Raw genomic sequence first — 243 nt, 5'->3', positions numbered from 1 at the left:
GGCGCCTACGCGGAGGACACACCTGCGACCTCTCCGGCTCCCCGCTGCCAGCCCGATCCCCCGCTTTGGCTCCTCTATCTCTCCGGAGCCCAGAGCGCAACGACTGGGCTCGCTCCCGAAGCCCGCGGCGGCTCGCGCCCGGCACGGCGGCTCGCGCCCGCGCTCGGCCCGGGGAGCGCGCGAGCGAGCGAGCGAGCGGGCGGGCGGACGGGCGGGCGAGCGGGAGAGGGCGCAGCGCGGCCG

The sequence above is a fragment of the Psammomys obesus genome, unplaced genomic scaffold (genome assembly GCF_907164565.1).
Source record: "Psammomys obesus unplaced genomic scaffold, mPsaObe1.curated_primary_1811, whole genome shotgun sequence".
Taxonomy (NCBI): domain Eukaryota; kingdom Metazoa; phylum Chordata; class Mammalia; order Rodentia; family Muridae; genus Psammomys; species Psammomys obesus.
This window is presented reverse-complemented; position numbering follows the sequence as displayed.